This window comes from Mesoplodon densirostris, chromosome 3 (genome assembly GCF_025265405.1).
Source record: "Mesoplodon densirostris isolate mMesDen1 chromosome 3, mMesDen1 primary haplotype, whole genome shotgun sequence".
Classification (NCBI taxonomy): domain Eukaryota; kingdom Metazoa; phylum Chordata; class Mammalia; order Artiodactyla; family Ziphiidae; genus Mesoplodon; species Mesoplodon densirostris.
This window is the reverse complement of record NC_082663.1, coordinates 81,582,355-81,605,429: the sequence shown is the minus strand read 5'-3', so window position 1 is coordinate 81,605,429 and position 23,075 is coordinate 81,582,355. Positions and strand designations below refer to the sequence as shown.

General features: G+C 38.5%; 1 long non-coding RNA gene across 1 annotated transcript; it reads right to left on the bottom strand.

The window, feature by feature from the left end:
- Nucleotides 1–5,842: 5,842 nt before the first annotated feature.
- Nucleotides 5,843–18,431, bottom strand: LOC132486109 (uncharacterized). Its single transcript, XR_009531441.1, has 3 exons — nt 18,369–18,431; nt 16,110–16,267; nt 5,843–5,877 (listed from the first exon to the last, which is right to left on the bottom strand). It is a non-coding gene; the product is annotated as an uncharacterized LOC132486109 (long non-coding RNA).
- Between the last annotated feature and the right edge of the window lie 4,644 nt (nt 18,432–23,075).

Sequence of the window (23,075 nt, the reverse complement as noted above, 5' to 3'; positions counted from 1 at the left end):
CCTTTACTTCTGAACTGAACTGCATCTCGTTCTGTTGACGGGAGCAACACTGGGCAGAAAGACCCCTTGTAGGGAGCTGACTTGGGAGGGTCATAACGGGTGTCTTCTAGCACCCCGAGCTTTTAATTTAGCATCACATTTGCCTTCCTCACACCGTTTCTCCACACCTCAGTTCCTGCATAACTTATTTTCTAGTGAGTAGAATTCTAGTTAAATTATGGATCTACTCTAACTATAAATGACGTGAAAATAAGACACACGGACATAAACAAAACACCGCCTCATCTGTATTTCTTCAGTCATTTTAGCATCTGGATAAGTATTTTATATTTAGAATGGAATTCAAGATAGTCTTTTGCTACCCTGGAAAGAAGGGAGCAAGAGAAGAGGTTTACTAGTGACTAGTTGCTGTCAGAAAGTGAGGTCAGATTCCTTCCTACTCTTTTCCTTGTGCTTCTCATCTCTTTGCTCCATTACAATGAACCTTTCTTATATATAGGATATCTTTTGAAACAGTCACCTCTTCTCTTACTCCAAGAATGCAGAGGGTTCCAAAGAATCTTTCCTACTTTAATTCTAGCTATGTCAATAATGATAGAAGAGATTGAAATTAAATTATGTAACTAATAATATTAATTGTATTTATTTGAACTGATGACACAATAAATAGTAATGAACACATGCTAATATTTTAATATTAGTGTTGGCCAATCTCTACTTGAGCATGCAAAACTGGTTATAAGTTTGAGATTCTCTGGTAATCCTAAATATAATACATCTGGGTTACTTCTGCCCATATCTTGAGCTCTAAACCTGCTCGCCAGCCATAGGGGAGACGCTTATGGCCAAGCTTGTTCTTTGTGACTATGTTAGTCAGGGTTTTCCAGAGAAACAGGATAGATCGATTTAGTTTAAGGCATTGGCTCATGTGACTGCAGGGCATGGTGAGTCTAAAATTCTTATGGCAAGCCCACAGCCTGGAAAGTGAGTCAGGGTTTCTAGGTTGCAGAGTCTGGAGGCAAAAGCCCTTCTTCTTTTTTTTTTTTCAAAACCTCAGTCTTTGCTCTTAAGGCCTACAGCAGATTGAATGAGCCCACCCACATAATGGGGGTGGGGGGGGAGGGTCATGGGCTTTACTGAAAGGCTACTGATTTAAATGTTAATCACATCTAAAAAATACCTTCACAGCAACATCTAGACTGGTGTTTGAGCAAACAACTGTGTACTGTAGCCTAGCAAAGTTGATGCATAAAATTAACCATCACCATGACCCTGCCACTCCTTGGCCATGGCTAATTGGGAAAAGATGCAAGTTTTAAGCAGGACTAATCAAGTTTCTCTCATGGGAATTTATTATGAGGGACTTAGGGACTCTTGTGGGTCTTTGTTGATCCCTTGACCTAGAAAGGTGTATATAGTGGTCATCTTTAAAGGAGCATCAGCACGAAGCAGACATGCAGAGAGAAGCAAAAACAAGAGACCATGCACATTCAGAGCAGCCCAGTGAATTATCTTATGGGGCTTGGCTGTACTTCCTCCTCTTACTGTGTGAGATAATATTAGATTTTTTCCAAACAAATTCTTTTCTATTTAAGTTACTTTGACTGAGTTTATATTCTTTACCACAAGGTCATCCCTACGGTGCCATTTTCACATACCATATTTTTTCTCATTCATGTGGTCAACTGTCAAAAGTTGTTGAGTCACTTAAGATAAGAACAGAGAGGTTTTTTTTTTTTAATGGATTTGGTAACAGAATTAAATTTCTGACCTTGACAAGTCTCAGCCAAATGGAAGGATATTATTGCAAGTGAAGTAGATTGAAGAAAGCGTGTGAGGTGAGGAAATAGAAACTGTGATGCACAGACATTTTCAAGAAGTTCAGTGGTGAAGGGGAACAGAGAAATAGGTCATCAACTACAAGGTTATGTGGAATCGAGGAAGATTTTTTAGGGGTGGAGGTTGTTTGAAAGAGAAGGAGATACTTGAGGATATTTTTCATTTGTGGAAATGACCCAGTAGAAAGAAAAAAACATGATGCAGAGGAGAGGGGATAATTGCAAGGATCAAGCCTTTATAAAGGTGGGAGTTATGAAGAGAGAGTTTCAGAGTACAGGGGAAGGAGTTACTGTCCATAGTAAAAGAACTGTGAGTGGCACATGGGTGTGATTGCTCACAGGCTGGTAATTTTAGAGGCTGTATCTATTTTCTCACTATAAACCAAGTTCAATCATCTGAGAAATGGAGAAGGGAGAGGAAGTTTAATAAAGATGAAAATGGTGAATTATTTCTCTTAAGGGGAAAGAAATATTTAAGCAAGATACATATAATGGCACTGCTGTAACTAACTAAATAAAAATGACCAAGATACCCCAACAAGTGACTCCCTGTGACTCTATTTCTTATCCCCCAAATGGTCAAACCTGCTTGTCTTTCAAATGTATAAAATAGGAATAAGTAAAGTTGGTTGCTCTTATTGAGCACCTTACCTATGTGGTTTTTAGTTTTCCATGGCACCTACGAGGCCGGTAGTTTAACTGTTTTCCTGTTGTGGAAACTGATCAAGAGAAGTTAATTCTCCCAAGATCACAGCTAGTGATGGCTGGGGATAAAATTCAGATATAGTTCTTTCAAATTTCATTATGCCCCACACTTTCCACTATGCCACACTTTCTCCATTATGTTCATCCCAGTTACTGACAGCCTCAAGGCATGGAGCCCCAGGGGGCAGAGAAGGGCAAGGAGGGAGGATGCTATAGGGAGAGTTAAACGAAGGTAAAGCTCCACAATTGCATGGAGAAAAACCCGAACCTAAACGCCCGATTTTACATTCAGCTGATGGAATGTCTCTATTATGTCTGGAGACTCTTTTTTAAAAAATAATTTTATTTATTTATTTTTGGCTGCGTTGGGTCTTTATTGCTGTGCGCGGGCTTTCTCTAGTTGCGGCGAGCGGGGGCTACTCTTCGTTGCGGTGCACGGGCTACCCTTTGCGGTGGCTTCTGTTGTTGCGGAGCACGGGCTCTAGGCGCGCGGGCTTCAGTAGTTGTGGCTCGCGGGCTCTAGAGCTCAGGCTCAGTAGCTGTGGCACACGGGCTTAGCTGCTCCGTGGCATGTGGGAAACTTCCTGGACCAGGGCTCGAACCCGTGTCCCCTGCATTGGCAGACGGATTCTTAACCACTGTGTCACCAGGGAAGTCCCCTTGTCTGAGGACTCTTGAGTACTGTCTGGATATCTCTTGAAAGCAAAAATCTGCTTGCTTGATCAATGCCAAATTACAGTTATTAAAGGTGGACAAGCTGATTTTTTTGATCCATTGGATGTCAAATCCTAAATTTCAAAATCCTGTCACTATATCCACATTTCATAAAAACTTTGATTATGTGTGAAATATAGTCATCTCTACAACAAATTGCTATTTTTTCAATGCAGCAAAAAGGAAATGGAATTCTGTTTCCCAAATGCCACAGGTCCAAATCTGTACTTCATGTGTTCCAACCTCTATAACCACCAGAGGGCAGTATGAATCCACCCATTAAAAGGAACCATAGAAAAGGCAGGTGTTCTGCAAAATTTTTGCTCTGAGATTCTTAAAAATAATTTTTAAAATTATGAATCCCTCCAAAAAGTTTAAGTCATATCTAAAAAATTTCAAAATAAGGACATAATTTTTGTATGTTATAATAAAGGATATCATTTCTGGTATATTTTGAAATATTTATATTTTAAAATAAAATTTATATCATCTTTTCCACCCATCCAAAGGAAAGTAAATACCATGGCAACTTGATACCCATCAGCATCCATTCAAAAATAAAATGGTGGATGTAGTGGAGGGAGGCCCCCAGGTGGTTCCCCGCTACCCCTGCCCTACCTGGCCTCATTCTTGTACTTTATTAATTAAACAATCTCTTGTTTTTTAACCCCTAAAAAATATACATGGAAAAAGCTTTCTTAAGCAATTGGAAAATTTGCATTTTTCTATTTTCTTCTTAACTTGTATATAAATTCCACTTTCATTACATCACATATACTTGTAGGGTTTTTTGGATCACCCTCTCATACTTTCCAGCAACAAAAATACATACATAAATCGAAATATAGTTTTTAAAAACTTCAAGTGACCATAATTATTACAGTTATTACTAATATACAATTAATCACAACAGCATACATGTATTATAAACATTGATATAGAATTATTAAACCTAAAAAGTAAAATTGTATTTTAAATGTAGATATTAATGAGGTGGATGAGGATATATTTATTTTAGAATAAGACAGGATTCAGCATCAATTTTATTTTTATTATGCTGACAAACTCGATCATATCAATAAGTAGATGGAAATGGAAGGAGTTTTGTTCAGGCAATGTCACAAAGTTATCTGAACCCCTCCCAGGTTACATGCTGAAAGTCACATAGTGATTGATCATCAGAAATGTTTTAATGATCTTATAGTTGATGACTGGATTAGATCTTCCTATTTTGTGCTAAGAAATAATTGAAAACTATTTGATTTGCATAATGATTGTTACCCATTCATTAGAGTCATTCACTTGCTTAAGCAATATTTTGAATTGTCCCCTGGCTTGAAGCTCCAGAGGTTTTTCAAATCAGAGCATTGTTCCATGGTAAGACTAGGGATGGTTGAGGGATATGCATTTCAGGTGTTAATTGGGAGAAGGCTGATTATGAAGAGGGAGCAGGCAAGGAAAACCAGCATGATCTTCAACTTCAGGGATGGCTTCAGGCAGAACAGTTCTAAGAAATACTACCTATGAAACAAGAGGATCTGGAACTCACATGCACATATGCCTTAGAAAGTCTTCACGTGCATCAGTTGGAAGATTATTGTCCTAACTAACTTAAAACAAAATGAAAACACAGAACTTCTCTCACTTCCAAACCTTTGAAATCAATTGAGTTGAGAACATGAGATGAAAACGGAGAAGTATGCATGCCCCAAAATCTGATTTTAATCTAAGTAAACATATTATTTTAAGGTCCAATGAAGAAATTTCTTTCTCCAAATCAAAGTGTTTATTAGTCTATACCTTCTTCTAATTCTTGTTCCTATCATCATAGATATGCTTTTGTATTCTGCATTTTAACTGTTTGAAATATACTTTTTATTGAAATTAAAAATACTCATGATATAAAGATAGAGATACCTCCACAAAGCTTTTATGAAAAAGAACAGTCCTGGGTCTTAATCACCTCACCACAGCATTGTTTACCTCCCTTTTTAACTCTCTTGCCGCATCTTATGATTGTAACCGACATATACCAAGATAAAATGTGGGTATTGCTGCTTTTCTGTCTTACAGTTTTAGGCATTAACTATTATAACTTTCCATTATGAAAGATGAGGATTCAGTTCAATTTTACCTCCATCTGCACCCCGTAGAGTTCCCGTGCTCCAGTCTTTCCTGTGTAGATGCAACTTCAGCAGGAAACACTTTCAGTTTCCACATTATGAGGGTCATATTAAACACTATCTGCACCTGAGCCACATACTCAGTGCACTGTGATTACTCTGTCTTGCATGCACAACATTTCATTTTCCTTGGAATTTTTAATAGTTTTCTATGTACTCAACTCAGTTCCAAACTCCCCCTGAACTAAATTTTATGTCCTCAGTTAATATGTTCAGGCATGTTAGGTTTCAATTTCATCTTCTTGAAGAAGTCTCTTCCAAAGTCTTCTGACCTTTTCTATTTGGGATGGGGCTGCCTCTAGCCTGCTGCATGACCATGGCCTCATTTAGGAGTTCTGTCGGCTTCCTTCCTGCAGTGGATCTCCTGGTTCTTGGATCCCCTAGTTTCTCCTGGGTTTATCCCCTTATTCTGGTGGAACATATTCTGCAGTAGCATTCTGAGAAAGCATGAATAGGAATTAGGTTTTTGAAAGTGTATTTCTAAAAATATCTTTTTTTTTTTCAAATCTGCAACTTAATTGATAATAGAGAAGGCTTTAAAAATCTAGGTTGGAAATCATTTTTTCTTTTTTCAAACCAATGGTTTAGGAGAATATGTTGCTTTCCAATCCTTGTCCATATTGTAACATATTCTTCTCCTCCTTCTTGAATCATTCATTGTGGCAGACACTCACAATCTGATCTGCAAATTCTTTAAGATCATATAAGCTTCCACCTTTGAAAAAGCTTTGGAAAAAAAAAGAGCTCAAAAGTTTCAAAAACAAAGTAAATGGAAGTTTTATAAGTCATCAATGAGGAAACAAAGAATTGCCCTTTGAATAACCTTTGCAGTTGTTTTCAATCTCCTATATACTAATTCTTCAGTCTCAGGCACTGGTCTACTCACCACCCCCAAGCTTACCTCACTTTTCACGCTTCTGTACCTTTGCATGTACATTTCTGAGTCCTGAAATATATCTATTAGCAAAGTCTTACTTGTCCTTCAATTCCCACTTTATTTCCTATTTTCTTTGTGGCATTTTCACCATTTACTTCTTAAAAAAAAAAGATACTTATTACATTTTGAACATTTTATGTAAACTAACAGTGGCTGCAGATCACTTTATAGCCAAAGTTTAGCCACTAATTTTTAGGCAGATCAAAAAAACAAGAATTCATCACAACTTACAAAAGGGGAACAATACTTAAAACATGAATGATCTTTGTTTCAAACCATGGAGAAGAATGACAGTGTCTGCAGTCTTCATGAAGGTAGCACAATGAGGTTCCACATCTGGGGTATTTCTTATTTTGATCTCTATTTTAACTGGAGTAGAAAATCACATTTGTGTATCATTAAGAATGGGAGAGGGCTTCCCTGGTGGCGCAGTGGTTGGGAGTCCGCCTGCCGGTGCAGGGGACACGGGTTTGTGCCCCGGTCCGGGAAGATCCCACATGCCGCGGAGGGGCTGGGCCCGTGAGCCATGGCCGCTGAGCCTGTGCGTCCGGAGCCTGTGCTCCGCAACGGGAGAGGCCACAACAGAGAGGCCCGCGTACCGCAAAAAAAAAAAAAAAAAAAAAGAATGGGAGAAATGTTTTGATAATCGGTTTTCCATGTTTGTATTGTACATAACATTGAAGTTAGATTGCTCACTGAAAATAACTTTCATCACTTTGCTGGACACTGTGTAGATGAGTTATTACACTGAAAACAACACTAGCAACAATAAAAACCTATAAAGTTGATTGCTTCAACATATAAAGTTGAACTTATAGGTTTCATTTAGCTGTGGAACATTTCTTCATGCTCTGTTTTAGCATTTAAGTAGAGACAAGGTTTGTACTGTAATATATCATTGATTTCATTCTCTGAAGGATGAAAAAAAATCAAGTGCTTGTAAACAGTCAAACTCAGCAATGCAGTGATTTGAACCCAAATTTTGTCTTCTTAGGATAATTTATCTTCAACATTATTTTCATTCAAATTCTTATTTTCAACCTTAAGCCTTGTGGAATTTTGGTCTTGAATTATTAGATTCTGGCTAATCACTAGAATAATAGCACAACATGAAGGTAAAAATACTGTCTTCACTGGCATTTTCATTGTCATGATGAAGTGTCTTATTTCATCTCTCCTTTTACAAACTCATGAGAGCAACTTTCCCTTCAAAAGCCAGTTTACTGTGATACGTAAAAGCAGAATCATTGACTTATTATTTCTTCACATAACATGACGAAAAGCAGCTGTAGTCATCACAACAATTTAATTATATTAATAATTTTCACAACTTCATTTAGTGGCAAATCATGATTGAATGTCATATATTCTACATAACTGCTCTCTGTAAATAAAGCAGTGTGTAAATTTGCATTAATGTATAAATTATTTGCAATTTACGTCTCTTCCTTCCTGCATGTCAGCTGGAGTGTTTTGAGCTACATTTATACTCTATATCAGAGGGTCAGCAAACCCTCTGTAAATGTCCAGAGAGTTAATATTTTAGGTTTTGCAGGCCTAAATGTAGCATCAAAGTAGCATAAACAATATAGAGATGAAAGTGCTTGTGTTAAAAAAAAAACTGTATTTATGAACACTGAAATTTTAATTTCACATAATTTTCACATATCAGGAAATTTACTCTTAAATTTTTTTTCCCATTTAAAAATATAAAAGCTACTGCTAGCTGGTAGGCTAATAGGTGGTGAGTCAGACTTGGCCTGTGGGCTATAGTTTTCTAACCCCTGGCCCATATCATGGCTCAAAAAGAAACCAGTTAACAAAATGAAAAGTCTGTTCTTACGTAGCCTGGGTTTTCAGTAAAAAGCAAATAAACAGTAAATCATCAAATACTTCTACCTTATAAGTATCGCATAGATGCCAAAATCTGAACCATACTTTGACCACTGGTGATTAACAATGAAGTAAACGATCTACTAGCACCCAGAAGAAAATGATTGCTCATCCACATTATGTGCCATTCATATTATATAACAACTAACAGTGTCATTTGAATAAGGAATTTTACCAGTAGCGATTTGTTCATTGGCAGGCACATAAGAATATTTAATTGTTGGTATTCAAGTTTCATAATACATTTGTTATGTCCCATCCCAGACACTTTTATTCTCTTGGTACAAATTGTAGCCAAAAAGATTTCAGCTCAAACTCAATTTCTCTTTTAAAAAAGTGTGTATTCATAAGAATTCATGAGAGGGTGTGTGTATATTCATGTCTTCATTCATGTCTTTCATCAATTTTAGAAAATATTCAGCCATTATCTCTTTGAATATACCACTCTTCCATTCGCTATAACATACCCTTCTGGAACCTGTGTTTTATGTATGATGGACCTCACATTCTATCAGCATGCCTCTTAAGCATTCTTTAATTTGTTTTTACTATAAACTATTTTAAGCATAAAATAGAGAAGTTATAGAAAACAATACAACCCACACCAGTAAGTCAACTTTGTCAGACCATAGCATTTTGCCATATATGCTTGTTATACATATTGTTGAGAGATAAATTATAGATATAATTGAAATCTCCTGGATACCTTCTCAGACTCTTTCCCTTCATGCCTCTCCCAAGTTGACAATGATTCACTTTTTAATATTTTTGTTCACATAACAAAATAATATGTCCTAAAATTTTATGTCAAAGTTAAATATTGCAGATGTATCAATCTTTTTTTCATGTAGTTTGCTTCTTGTGCTTTTAGTATGGTTTAAGAAATTCTTACTTAATTTAAGGTCATGAATCAATCAATCAATCTATATTTTCTTCTCAAATTTAAAAAGGTTTTTCTTTTAACATTTATGTCTTTAAATCATCTGGAATTTATTTTCATCTAGAGTGAGGTAAGGATACAATGCCAGTTTTTGCATGTGAATAAGCAACAGTTCAAGCACACTTTATTAAATACTTCATTCTTTTCTCACTGATTTGAATGATCAATTCCATTATATATCAAGTTCCTATTTATGCTCAGGTCAACTTCTGACCTCTATTCTGTTTTCCTAGCTTATTTTTCTCATTCTGAGGTAGTTTCACACTGTTTTAATTGTTATGGTGTTATATAGTTATAGATAGCTGGTAATCATGCTGTTTGGACATGTTTTTCTTCCGAATTATTCTGCTTTCTCTCTAATAAAGCATACAGTATTGATCTTTTTTGGTTTTAGTCTTTACAGCAATAAAGGGTAGGAGGTATATAAATATGAATAAATATCAGTCTGTGATATTGGTCATTTACCTGCCTTCAAAAAAATTTCAGCAGTTATGTAATGAACAGCATTATTTTGCATAGTTTTGTAAAACTGTGATTGATTTTACAAGACTAGTCACTATGCAAGGAATCCCCTAGGGCTATATGTCACTACAGACAAGTGTTTTAACAGATAATGCACTGGGACTGGTGGCAGTGGATCAATTTTCCAATAAAGTTCATTTATCTTATATTCATCATCATACTTAATCACACTTTTCTTTATTGGCTGCTTGTGCAAAATCATTACAAGTTTAATTTTCCTTGCTCTAGCTTATGAAGATTCACATTCTATAGTCACCCTGGAGTTCTGTTCCCTATCTATATTTCCACTTTTATTCTTAGTTGCAGTTTTTATACTACCATTTTCATCACTCCTTTTAATCTTTAAAGAACTATTTTTAAGCTATGGATATACTTCCTTTGAATTAGAATGATAGCAATGAAAAATGAAAGTTTAACAGATTTAAGTGATGATACTTAATTGACTTGAAAACACCATGAGCATTGAGATAATATTTCAGTTTAGTTGAATATCAAGTAAGAGTTTCTTGATCAAATAGTCCAAATAGCACATGTACAGCCTCTAAAAGTTTAGAAATCATTAAAACATAATGAGATTTCAGCAAAAATTATGATTAATATTACATTTCAAATTTATAAAATATATGCTAACAGCTGTACTGTGTTTCAGAGAAGTAGAACTTTAACAATCTGAAGATAATGAACTCAGATAATTACATATGAACCAATAAGACCCCAGGTCTCCACTCAAAAACTGGCTCAGAGGAACAACTTGGAATCACCCAGGCCTTTCTTGGTACATGGTTTCTCCCATTCCTGAGCCTTCCAGAAGAGCTGCCGGGCAAACTGACTTGCTTCCCACTGGTATCTACCTTTACCTTTATCTGCATTGGGTGTTTCTTCACTCTGGTAGATGCGTGACCGTTCCCCTATTCACTTCTGACTTACACCGGGTTTAGGAAATATGGATTTATTTTAGTATCATCAAAAACTGAGTTTCTGTTTCTTTTCTGTTCTCATTTTTGGGCTGATTTTAAAGTGGATAACAGGCAAAAAGGTTTTGTTTTTTTGGGTTTTTTTTTGCCATTTTGTACCTGGTAATGAGATTAGTCTTGTCTGAGATGATAATGCCTCTTTCAGCCTCTGAATTGTCCAGAGCCAGACGCAAGGGTGTAATATCAACCCAGGAGGAGAGGAGCACTGCACTTGGGAGTAAAGAACTCATTCACGTTTACTCAGCTAATCAACCCAGATGTCCGCGATTTTCAATAATTTAAGAAACAATTTACAGCCTGCTGCACTAAAAACCTCCAAAAGAATCCTTGAAACAATCATGGAAAATCTGTTCCACCGCTCTCAGGATTTTTGGAGACTTGGGTTACTTATTCTCAGGCAGCTAACAGCACTATTAACGTAAGATAAGATGAACGACCAAGGCCATTCACTAGGGCTTACATGTACTATAGCCTGCTAAATAAAGAGGTGGGAAACACATCCCTCAGAAGGCCAGGAGGAAGTGTGCCAGGGAGCATCAGATCACTGCAGGGATTCCCCACCCAGGTGTCTCTGATTAGTTGTTAGCTGCCTGATTAGATCACGGTGTGTCTTAAGGATCTCAAGAATACAATAAACACTTTAAAATCACTTGAATGTAAGCATACACCTCTATCTATATCATACACCTCTGGTATATTTGACACTGCTGGGAAATAAGGATACATTTAAGTAAATTTTCCAGTTAATTTTATTAGCTAATTGTTTATGGATTGCAATATATTTTCTTATTTTCCAAAAAGACTTTGTGTAGATTAAAAGATACATATGATAATGAATCTCTCAGTGTCAGTTTTTAATGATCTATAAGTGGATATCACATAGCATAATTATGAGAAATAAATGAGTTAATATTTGTAAAGGGCTTAGAACAGTATCTAGCGCATGACAACTTCCATACAAGTTTTTAATAAATAAAAAAACTATAGAGCAAAAAGATATACATTCAAAATAAGTGAAAAGGACGAGGCAAATGGAAAACAAAAGGTATGGAAACAAAACGTAGTGCACAAAATAACACCTATGAAATCCCTTCAATAGTGAGAAGTGGGTCACAGTCTTAGCTTGCGCTTTCTGGTACCAAGGCAAAGGCAGTCAGTTATCTGACTCGTAGAGCCCATAACTTAACAAGAGATAGCCTTATTCCTTATATTAAGAACAGAGAGACTGCATCCCCAGGTCCTAATATCTATTATTTTCACTAAGTTTCTCACAGTTACTAAAGCAATGGGTTTTACTGAGCTGTGTCTCATCACTCCATTCAGACACATCAAGCAATCCACTGACAGCAATCAGAAGGGAGAGCACTGGGGCAGTGATGCGCTATCTTTATGGCCTGGCTTAGTCTCAACAATTTTGAGAAAATTGTTAGGAATGAGCAGATAGCTTATCTTCCAGGCCTCAGTTATCTAAAATTAAAAACAAAAGGCAGGGGATGGAAGTCGAGCTCAGCACATAGTAAGCACTCGATGTCTATTTAATAAATGAATGAATTGAAATCCTTTATTTCAGCCATTTTTATTGAAAAACTTTATGTAATGGGCAATACACATTCTGCCTTCTTACTGGAATTCAAAATATAATTTAACCTTTTCTTGATGACTCAGTTCCACTGTACTGAACATCAGTGTTGGCCTCAGGGGATGTTGAGATACTCCCACTCACTGATTTAGAATGATGTATCTTTTATTCTGATGTACATTTTGAAGTTCTCGCTTTTTCATCCAAAGCAGTTGTCAGGTTTACTTTGGTTATTGCTAGTGTGCCTGCTTCTACCGGCCTTCTTTCTTCCTTCTGCATATTTGTTGGTTTTCTTGTGATGCTGAATAAGAAGTTGGTTGATTATCATGTACGAATTGCATGTAAAATAGAAGTAAATAAGCCCTGAGCGATGGCTTGAGATTCTTCTCTGAGTAAAATGAGCAAGATTTTGTGTACATATTCTGTAAGTTTCCTTTAGTGGCTCAGATGACTTTTTTGTGTGTGTGTGTGCTCTACGCGGGTCTCTCACTGTTGTGGCCTCTCCCATTGCGGAGCACAGGCCCCGGACGCGCAGGCTCAGCGGCCATGGCTCATGGGCCCAGCCGCTCCGTGGCATGTGGGATCCTCCCGGACCAGGGAACGAACCCGTGGCCCCTGCATCGGCAGGCGGACTCTCAACCACTGCGCCACCAGGGAAGCCCTCAGATGACTTTTTATCTTCCTATTTACTCTTGGCTGTGCTCTGGATAGCTGAGTTTTCTAGATAACTGATCTTGGGACAAATACATTATTAATCTACACGGGATACAGTATTATGCTCAGTAAGGTGTCAAAGGGAGAGCTGTCTTCCAAAGCATTTCATGAGAAAGAGATCGCAGAAGTGTTGGTGGGAAAGTCACCTTCTTATACATAATAGATTGGTTAAGCAAGAATTGCAGGTAAATGGGGACCAGAAAAACCAGGCTGTAGCACTGAATCATCCAAATGAAGGAGACAGAGGCATTGAAGGCCCAGGGCTTGGAGCTTGAATGTCCTAGATACCCGTCTGCACCCATCTGCAACATTGTTGGCCTGCCCTTGGGGCAAGAGTTTGGGGGTTAGTCAATGCCTCTTTCTGTCATTTTCATATTCCATAGGTGGAGTGAAAAGAACATTCCTTTCTTTTCTGAAATTTGGGCAAGTTGCATCCAATTTTCATTTAGTGACTTTATTGTCTACCCTAAACATTTTTTTTTTTTTTTTTGTGGTACGCGGGCCTCTCACTGTTGTGGCTTCTCCCATTGCGGAGCACAGGCTCCGGATGAGCAGGCTCAGCGGCCACAGCTCACGGGCCCAGCTGCTCCGCGGCATGTGGGATCTTCCCGGACTGGGGCACGAACCCGTGTACCCTGCATCGGCAGGCGGACGCTCAACCACTGCACCACCAGGGAAGCCCTACCCTAAACATTTTTAGGTACCTAGAAATATTTGGGAATGGTACAACAAAATGCATGGACCACATAACACAATATAACCTTAAGGAATTCAATTTTAGCAGCATGAACAAAGATAACTGAGGTCAGTTTAGTTTTTTAAGTGGATCAGTGTAGTTCAGTAAACTTGAGAATGGAGTAAGATTCTCAAGAGAACAAGGGATGCATAGTCTGGAAAGAATAAGCAAATCCTTGAGATTTTTTTCTGATAAAATGGTACCCCACGTACTACTGATACAGTCGAAAAGAATGCATGAAGGGTATTTTAAATCTTATAAAATTTAGTCCACACTCTCTACCTATTTGGACATATTCTTCTTGCCATTTTAATCAGATAATCATTTGCTAGCAACTGAGTTTGTTGATACTGTTGCCAACTTGATTAATGAAATGGAGTGTTTGGAACACTGACCCATTTATTCCTCTAAAAAACAAACCATTTATCTTTGTTTCTGAAATTTCTTCCCACACTTCCACCACCTTGGTCCCTATCCAGTTCTTCCCAAAGATCTAAATGCATCTCTTTCCTGTAAAAAAATGGGCTTCATAGTGGCCGATCATTGCATTGTGGATTGGCTTGTTCAATTTACTTCAAGGTCATGTTAAAATGACATTGTCCCAACTATAAATTGCTTAAATTGAGGTCAAAGGTAGCCCAAGGAAGTAACCTTCGTTGAGCTACCTGAGCCCACTTCCAGAAATTCATTGACCTACATACACAACACACATTCACAATCGATTAAAAGTTCCCTCCAGTGAACCAGCCTCTTGCTACTTTCTTTGTAACCTCATCAGAGAGCTTGGGGGCTATCAGGACTGTCCCTACTGATAAATGGCGACAAGGCTCATGCTGGGGATGGGAACTAGGAAAGGACTGAATCTTTGCTCTCCATCGTACCAAAAAGTGAGACAGAAGGAAGATCTTGTCAGGAAAAACTGCAACTTTCTAATACCTTTATCTCTCTTCCTGCCATGCCAGAACCTGTGTATTAACCATCTGAGATTTTCTAAGTCCCCACTTAGGTACATTTTCTTTTTAAGAAGACTAAAAAATGCAGGGACATAGAAATTTTTAAGCATTGGGAGAACATTTTGGGGTTTTCCAAGCCTATCTAATGACCATATTCAAACATGAAGAGTTAACAGTTTAAAAAAATTAATTTATGTCAGTTATTGTGAAAATTGTTCATATTTCTCTTTTATATGCTGCACTATGGGAAAATGTTGAGACTTTTACCACAATCTTATCTCTACTGATGGTAAACAAGAGATGCTTGAACATGTATCTAAATTAATGCAGGTTAAAAGGCAGCCTACGCAAAATTAATTCTGAATTTTGTGCAACTTATTCTGGTAGCTATTTGGGGGAAAAAAGCCAAAAACCAATAACACTCAAAAATAAGGGACACATCAACCACTGCTGAGACTAATCATGAAGAAGAGACAATATTTTCCTGACCTTTGGCATAAGTTGTAAATTCCAGAAAGACATGGTTTCTGGATTATAAGCTTTTATACAGTCTAAAACACTTAACAGTATCATATAGTTGATTTCAATAGATTAATTTCTGTTTGAATTGATGAAGAGTTGAAAGGACATGACACTCATAGATAAGCATTTAGATTTATTATCACCGAAGACTGTCTGGATGTATTATCTTGCCCTGGATATTAAAGACTTGTTTCTGTGCTACTTGGGGTGTGGGTGTGCATGTTAGACCTGCACTAGTACTTGTCTCACCATTGGAGGGAAGTTCTTTCCCCAAATGTGGCATTTCCTTCTTTCCCTTAGGAAAGTGTAGATGGGAACAACCTTGCTTGTCAGACAGATGATGATTTACTGCATTTGAAAGTTTTAATGCTAGGTTAACATAATTTGGGACTTCCCTGGTGGTCCAGTGGTTAAGACTCTGTACTCCCAATGCAGAGGACATAGGTTCGATCCTTGGTCAGGGAACTAAGATCGCACGTGCCATGTCGTGCAGCCAAATAAAAAATTTAAAAAAAATTGAAATGCAACACTGCTCAAAACAATGACTTTTCTATCTGTGGCAGATGATGTTTTCCAAAGATATCTAATGATAACTCTAATCCCACCTTATTCTACAATGTGGTCTTGATACTCCCTCATCAAGAGATAGAGTTTATTTCTCAATGTTCCTAAGTTTGGATAAGCCCTGTGACTGCTTTGACTTATGAAATACAATGGAAGTGACGCTGTGCTAGTTCCTGGTGTAGCCCTTAAACGTGTTTGATTTATCTTAACTGCTTTTGCATCATGCTTACTCTCCATGTGCTCCCTCTTAGAGCCGCCATGCTATGTATGAAAAGCCCAAGTCAAAGTCACATAGAAAGCCACGTGCAGGTATTCTAGTGTCCAGCCCAGCTTACCTCCCAGTGAACAGTCACCTCTGACTGTCAGCCAGTTGAGCGGGCCATCTTGGATGTCCAGGCCAACTGAACTTTCGGATCACTGCATCCCTGAAGACTGCTAAACACCACTGCATGAGAGATCCCAGGGAAGAACCACCCAGCTGAGCCCAGCCAATCTGTAGAACCATGAGAGAAAGTACTTTACTTTATTGAAATTGTGGATTGATATTATAGAAATAAGTTACACTTGATATATGAAATACATATTAGCTCCTTTAAAAACATTTCATTTAAAGTTGAGCACTGAGTGATATGATCACAGCCCTGTCCAACACCTTCATTGTAGCTTTGTGAGATCCTAAGCAAAGTACCCAATTAAGCCATGCCTAGACTCCTGGTCCACAAAAAATATGAGATAATAAATGTTGGGTTATGTAGGTTTTTTGTTAACAATCTTATTCACATGTAATACAACTCGCCCATTTAAAGTATACAATTGAAAAGTTTTTATTCTCTTCACAGCATTGTGAAACCATCACCACAATCAATTTTGTAATATTTTCACTACTCCCAAAAGAAAGCCCATATTTTTTAGCTGTCACCCACCTTTCTTCTATTCCCTCAGCCCTAGGCTACCACTAACCTACTTTCCGTCTCTATAAATTTGTCTGTTCTAGACATTTCATATAAATGGAATTATACAAACAAAGTTGAGCACTGAGGGTTGAACATAATATTCCTTTTTGCTAAACTGCAAGTTCCTCTAGGTAAGGAAATATGACTATTCGGACTTGAATCTCTAGGATTCAACAATGTTTTGAACTTAGTAGATACTCAGTGTGTGTTTGTTAAATGAGTAACTCTTCCCTTTTATACTACACTCAGTCCAATTTTCCTACTCATTAAGATTCCTCTTCAATGTCAGTGAGTTATTTTATAAATTGAATTCATAATCCTACCCCATGATTGCCAAAGAATGTGGTTCTGATGAGTCGACAAGTTTGGGCACCTTTTTGTCAGGTGATTAGTAATGCTGAAACTTATTTAAGGTTTTATCAATGTTATACACATGCATATGTATTTATATAGGTATTTACACATAAAACAGATGAAACATTCTTTAATTTTTGACCCCACTGATTCAAACAAGGATGATAAACTTCCTTTTTGTAATAATTAATTAATTAATTATTGTTTAATTAATAATTAAGCAAAGTGTTTGATAAGTAAGATTACAGATGTACTATTTACTTTCTTATGACAATATTCTCAAATATTTTAGATGTCTTATTAGCAATTAAAATGGTAATTTGTAGTATTTACTATTCATAAAAGAAGGTTTGTTTAATAGGCTATTTAACCAGACTTTGTTACCATTTCCTTTCAAGCAAGTACTATAATTTAATGTAAACCATACAGCAACAGTAAAACATTATTGGGCTCGAGCATCATCTCACTGGCAAGTGTGGGCTTTCCGGTTCCAGTGAGCCTGGACGCTAATGTAAGCTCCATCCCCCACTGCTTGGTGATCACAGTCTAACAACTCAACCTCTCCCCTCAGTCTTCTCACATCTCATGGAGTTTGCAAGGTGCCTGCATTGTGTCTGAGACATAATAAATGATCAACAGCTATTAGATCTCTGTTGGATGCAGGATTAGTCCAGTTCTAGAATCAGCTCCTCCCCTTTCACACAGCCTCCATCTCGATATTCCTAATAGGTAAGTGTCAGAAAAAGTGGTTACCATAAGCTTGAAGTCTTCCTGATTATAATAATCACATCTGTCAGCTTATTCTCAACTCCTCTGTTCTTTGTTTCTTCTAATTTCAGTCCTAGCTCTACTCTTGAGAGATCACTAAGTTGAATTTCAGCATATCTTCCCCCTTTCCTCCCTCCCTCCCTCCCTCCCTTCCTTCCTTCCTTCCTTCCACAAATACTCTATTAATACATAGTGAGTGCCAGTCTTCTCTAGGGACAAAAAAAAAAAAAAATCTCTGCTCTTATGGAGTTTACATCCTAGCAGAGGAGACATAATAAACACATAAACATGAAACACAGTATATTGTAAAATAGTGAAGAAATAAATCATGCAGGGTTTGGGAGTAGAGAATGAGGGAGGGGGTATCATTGTGGATGGGGCAGTCATGGTGGGCCTCTTGAGGCCTGAATAAAGTGGGCCACACCATCAATGCACTAAGAGCTTTCAAGTGCCAAAACTTCACAGAGGCCTGTAGTGTAGTGGAGATGCCTGCTGCCATCCTGTGTTATGCTCGCTTACCTGGCTGGCTTAAGCTGGGCCAAAGAGATCCCCAGTGAATACGAACTCTCTGTAGGTAGATGGAACCACAACTCTGTAGTTTTACCAAGAGTTCCTGTGAAGTAGAGGAATCAGCCTGCAGTGTGAGAAAAGAAAAGGCGTTTAGAGTCGGAAGCAGAGATGAGACCCTCACAACTTTCCAGACTCTGTTTCCCTCCTTGTGAGCCTGGCGCCATTCCTGCCCTAGGTCCATAAGATGCTCTATAACTTACAACAAGGCCCTCCTTTCCCCTTTTGTGCTTGGTAGTTTGAATTAGATTTTGTTGATGAAATCAGGCTCTTGATTCCTTCTTACTCCCTCCAATGCCCGAGGGATATATAATAAAATGTAAAAGCAAATATATAACAGAAGGATGTGAAGGTTAATTTTATATGCCAATCTGATTGGGCTAAGGGATGCTCAGATAGCTGGTAAAACATTACTTCTAGGTGTGTCTGTAAGTGTGTATCTGGAAGAGATTAGCATTTGATTCAGGAGACTGAGTAAAGGGATCCATCCTCAGCAATGTGGGCAGTCATCAGCCAATGGGGGGCCCAAATGGAACAAAAAGGTAGAGGTAGGCAAATTCTCTCTCTTTTCTTGAGCTGGGACATCCAGCTTCTCCTGCCCTTGGATGCTGGAGCTCTTGGTTCTCAGGCCTTCAGACTCTGGGACTTAACACCAGTGGCCCCCGGTTGTTAGGCCTTTGGACTCAGACTGAATGACACTCAGGCTTTCCTGGGTTTCCAGCTTGCAGAGAGCAGATGGTGGGACTTCTTGGCCTCCATAACCATGTAAGCCAGTTCCTATAACAAATCTCTTCATATATGTATTCTGTTGGCTCTGTTTCTCTGGAAAACCCTAACTGCACAAGGATATCTGATTCCTCTATGTCACTGCTCTTCTTCATAACTACTTCAAGCACTGCCTGCATTTCTGTATCTCTATTCCATGTTTTTATTTGCTGTCTACAACTTTTCTCAGTCATCCCTCCTTCACCCTTTACTTCTTTGTCACTTTTTCCATTTTCTTTTTTTTTTTTTTTTTTTTTTTTGTGGTACACGGGCCTCTCACTGCTGTGGCCTCTCCCGCTGCGGAGCACAGGCTCCGGATGCGCAGGCTCAGTGGCCATGGCTCACGGGCCCAGCCGATCCGCGGCATGTGGGATCTTCCCGGACTGGGGCACGAACCTGTGTCCCCTGCATCGGCAGGCAGACTCTCAACCACTGCGCCACCAGGGAAGCACCATTTTCTCTTTCTTATTTCTATTATTTTTGTAGTCTTTTTCAACACCTTTTCTTTTCATTAACTTTTTTCTGTGTGGCCTTTTTATTGAGTGATTCCTCTCCTCTCACTTCTTAACATTTGAAAAAAATCCTAACATCAGAGAGCAGAAGGACTTGCTCAATCAAAGACTGCTAGCTGCCACGGTAGATCTCTTCTCTTTCCTTTCTCCATTTTCTCCTACAATTCTAAGAAGATAGGAATGTGTTAAATTGGCCTAGTCTGAACAACTAGAAGAGATCTGTGGGTAAGAGTTCAGTTTACATGTGAGTACTGAAGGCCTTGCTAGCAAACCTTCTACATGCAACCCAATCTATGAAAACATGGCAGTGTCCTTTCCCAAAGTTGGATACTCTCTCCACTGGGACTCTTACTGGCTGAGATATATAACGCATGACCAGAAATCTCTAGCAATTATTTCACTGGTAGCAGCTTTTCTTCAGAGTTCTTCCGGTCCCCAGGCCATCCTGAATCCCTGAGCTTCTGTCCAGGTCAAATGGTTGCTCACACGTCTGGATTACTCTCTTAGTAGAGTCCTGAAAGAGTCTACACTGAGATTTTGCGGGAGGACGGGTCTGCAGTGAGGAGGTAGACAGGAGGCACCTGGGATGCACAGCTCTTGCTTTTGGTCTTACCCATTCCCCTAGGAGCCATGGTACAGAGTTCATCACCCTTGTGGATGTGTCTAATCTCAGGGATTGGCAGAACTCTGACCCAGCCCTAAATTCTGGAATGTTCACAGGGGCCTACATGCAAACCTTGTTCTAGAAATAGCTCAAGAGTTTGCCAGTTCCTAAAAGTAAACAAACAATTCTCCACCTTAGGTACATATTTATGTAACGTATGTTGAGGGCTAGGTCTGTACTAGGTGCTGTGCTGAGCACTTTAGATGTGGTAACATATTTAACTCTCATAATGAATGTTTGAAGTGTGAAGTTCTATATGGCTTGTCAAATCTAAGGCTGCACGCCTAGTAGAGTATGTGGATTTGAACTCAGAACTGTGTGACTCCACCATCCATAATCCTGACCGCTATGCTATGCCACCTCCTCTAGGGAAGAGTATATAAAACATGTTTACGCACCAAAGAACCTGTGATAATGGCCCTGTGGCTGCAAATGTAATCAGGATGCACTCCATATTTGTCATTCTGGTTTGTGAGCTCTTCCTGTCCTGTTGCCACGTTTCCTCCCAGATCCCTAAACTTTCACCTCTTTCCCAGCCTCTTAACCATCACCAAAATTCCCATCTTGACAGGATACTGAGAATCTTATATTCTGTGCTATCCCAAGTTATTTCACCGCTCTTTCCTTTTCCTTCCCAAGAAGGAAGATGAACATCCATGCGGTGACTCTGGCGCACAATCTTTCCCTTGTACTTAGAGTGAGCCAATCGATAGCTCCCCACAGACTTCACTGCAGTGATGGCCAGCAATGTATAAATAGCATTGTTATTTGGCAGATCCAAAGGTCTTGGGAGAAAATGAATGTATCCTCCCCCTCATCCTCCCCTTCAGTGACTCCTACCTTACTGCTTCTTGTTAGAAGCCCCTGGAAGCAAGTCCTTTATGCCATCAAATAGCATCATTTCCCTTGGTAGTGCTACATTATTGATTGAGATAATCCTGGTTTTTAAAACGTCATTTAAGGTAGGTACAATTCATACTTGGTTAATTTGTGTGTGGTTTGATCTCTATCCAATCTGATAGCAGAATGTTTACTTTTTTCCCTTCTTCTGGAGTTGGAGTTTTCATTATTAAAATAAAAAATGGGTCCTAGAACTGTTACCCATGAAGAACTCTCAGTTAGAAAACATTGCCTGGTTGCTTTCTTCTGGCTAGAGTTTGATGGACCTACTTTAATACATTTTAGTTGACAGGACTGGTTTGTTCAACTGGTTTGAACATCATTTTAACGAGGCCAATGGCATACATTCTACCTCTGTAGGATCTGTTAGTATATTCTCCTGGGGCTCAGATGTCCAGTCTCTTTGTAAATCCACACACTGCTCACAAGGGAGAGGAGGCACACAGACATCCCCACTCCAAGCACATACCTCACAGACATCACGTTTAGGGAACAAAGGACTGCGTTAAGCATCGTGCCTATGAGAGATACTTGGGGAAAGAAGAGAAGTAAATTCAAAGGAAAATACCATCTAAATAATGTGAATACGACTTGTCCATTTAAAAGACACAGAAAATAGATGGAAGCAGAAACAATACGGTGAGCTAGGTAGTGAATAACAAAGAACTGGGAACTGCTTGCTGTTTCTTGAATGTCTTGATTACATTCTCTATGAGGGAGGGAGATGTTCCTTGGTTCACATACAAATAGATAACTGTTTATGGGAACAGGGGAAAAACTGTGGCAAAGTATCTTTGCCCAGAAAGGGCAGCAGCAATCCAAGACTGTGTTATTCCAGGTGATTCCAGGCAACAGGATGCTGCTAACTGCTGTGGGTACCAAAAAAAAATTTTTTTTAATAAAAAATAAATAAAAGAGAAAATTGAGATAACAGGATTCTTAATATTTGTTAGTCACCATCTGCAGTTCAAGACAATAACGACCTCTTTTTAAGATTTTTGGACAGCTGCTCAAGTTTCAATCCCTGAAAAGCTGGAGGTCTGTACATGAATATAGTGAAGAATTTTTTATTTTTAAGCATAGACCTCACTGTGACAGATTATTTTGTAGTGTTCATTCAGTACAGACATAAGCACTATGTACTCAGTGGCTGTTAACACTGTCAACCTACTTCACGTGTGCAGTTCAGTTGACATAATTTTCCTTTTTTATTTGTTCTGAACTGCCACACATAAACACTAAGTATAAGGATTAACTTTCTCTTTAAGAAATGATTATATGTTTTCCCCAATCAGAATTCGCTCCATTTAATATTCTACCTAGTAGCACTAACAGTGCTTTTCTGTGCCTTCAGTTTGGGTTTAATTCTTTTTCAAGCTTTTCTACCCTTTGGCATGTTTCGTGAACAAAGCCTAACTTACAATCTTGTGATGTCTCTTTCTGCAACACCCAAGAAGTGGGGCTTTACAAAAGTTTCCAAAGCCAGAAAATCCTGCCCCCCAAGATCCTCCCCACCAGGACTAAGTTGTTACCATCCAGGCTGCCTTCAAAGAACCAAATGCAGGTCCCATGTCTGCAGGGGCCCAAAACGAATACTAAAAACAGACCTTTGGGATAATAGTGACTTATCTGCAATTGCTGAAAATTTAAAAAGGAAAAACCACAGTAGTGATATAGTTTAGAAAATGAGTCTGTGGACAAGTTGTACGACTTAACTGTCAGTAACCATAAAGGATTTTGCACAAACACACCCTCACTCCCTTTCTTCTATTTCTCGGCTCTTCCAGCAGGTGTCACTATAATCACAGAACAAACATT